Raw genomic sequence first — 2,031 nt, forward strand, 5'->3', positions numbered from 1 at the left:
ATATAAATTAAAAAGTTAAATTCTTATTTTCTCCATGATCAACTTTTTTGTTCTATTGCAAAGTAAGATTACATAAGTGAAAAAGATCATTAAAGTTATTGTTATACCGTTGCATATAGACAGCCGGGATCACATGGTGCCTTAGAATTGTACCTGCAATGTTGCAGTATCAACATCACGGTGTTACTGTAACATCATCAAGGCGTCGTCTTTGCAGCACCGCAACTCTACTCCCGGAGGAAATTTTGTGTTGAAACCTAAGAGCATGATGTTGTGGTACCATATTAGAGCATGACAACACTACAAAGCATGAGTCCATTGTAAGCAGTTCTTTCTGTGATTTTTGTTGTGGGATTTTGAATTCTCTTGTGCAATGAGTGGAGTATAAGTGTATTTTGGTGTTCAAAAGTGTGAAGAGGCTTAAGTGTGGTGTAATTTGTACTATTCCTTACTCTTTTACTTCATAGTGGATTTCTTGGGATTGTGTGACTCCATGGTTTTTTTTTTCATTTTTAGGTTTTGCCACATTAAATTTATGTTTTTTTTTGTGTTTTCTTATTTTGTACGCTTTTGTTCATAGTTTTCTTTCAGATCTCTGGAATCGGTTTTCGCAATTTACATCCCCGACAATTTAGTTAGACAAATTAAACAATAAGACACATTATGTAGGGTGTGACGTGAAATCCTCAGTGTTTTGAGTATCCAAATGTGGCAAGTATTTGATACAATAAGACAGCCCTTGAGCACCCTTGTGTCTCCATGCCTCCTAACAAAATATTAATCGGTCGGCTATTTATGTAAGCAAAGCAAACAAAAGCCATAAGCTTTTGAAACTAAAGCTATGAAGAGATAAGCCAATTAGTTTGTTTAAAAGATAACTTGATATAAAATGGTGAAGTTGTTTGATTTTTTTAAGTGGAAGCAAACAATAAAGGAAATCTATGATCATAGAGGGGATAGAAAAATCCCCAGCAAACCTTGGCTTGCAGAAAGATCTCGGAGGAGGTGGGCACACAAGAAAACTAAGCCCGGAATACTAGGAAGTACCAACAAAAAACCTCACCAATAAAAATCACATAAAATTATGAAGGTTACATTAAAAAATGATGATATATAAGGAATCACTCAACTGCAATCCCTAGCCATAGATGATATTAAATAAGAAAAAGTCAATTAACAACAAATAAATTATAAATCTAAACAGAGTTGTAGATGACAAATTGAGCATTGAAACCCTTAGATAAGATGACCACATAGGGGTAGGAAAAAGGAAATTATAAAGGTAAAAAAAAAGAAAAAAAACAAAGCAACTTTAGTGTGGTTTCCATCTCTCTTAGATTATGCTAACTTTTACCACTCAGAAAGGAAAAATCATGCTCAGTTTTACTCAGAAAATGGCTCAAAATAGTAATTGGAAGAAGAAAAAAAAGCTTTCGTTAACTTGAGCTGATAAATAACTTAGAACCAAACATGACGCTTTATAGGAATTTCTTACAAGCTTTAACATGTAAATAAATTTAAGAAAATAAAGTTTAAATAGTGCAAAAAAATAACTTAAGTACATAGATACTGGATGTTTCTTTATTAAGACTAAATCTGAAGGTGATGAGAAAATGAAGTTGTAAACATTTTAGAAAATCAAGGATTTCCTTACACAGTCTTTTCTCGAAGTGTTTTTCATCGTGATTAGTTTCATCGACTCATATAATAGTTTTATCATAATTTTTATGTTGTTGCATCCGTTGTCTGCCTATAATGCAATAGAATGACAAAGAAAAATTGGAAATTTGACCCTTCTTTATAATTCATAATATAAAATGTGGAACCATCTCCTGGCTTAAGAAAAAGGAACAAATAGGAATCCTACTGCATTAGGACTTCAATTTTGAGGTGTCACGCATCAAATAGCTATTATATTTTTTATTTATGGCTCACATTTATTTTAATAACTTATGAGATTTATTTTGATAACTTGAGTTATTTATTTAACTCATAACTTATGTAATAAATTATGACAACTTATGATATTTA

This window comes from Phalaenopsis equestris, unplaced genomic scaffold (genome assembly GCF_001263595.1).
Source record: "Phalaenopsis equestris unplaced genomic scaffold, ASM126359v1 Scaffold000547, whole genome shotgun sequence".
Taxonomy (NCBI): domain Eukaryota; kingdom Viridiplantae; phylum Streptophyta; class Magnoliopsida; order Asparagales; family Orchidaceae; genus Phalaenopsis; species Phalaenopsis equestris.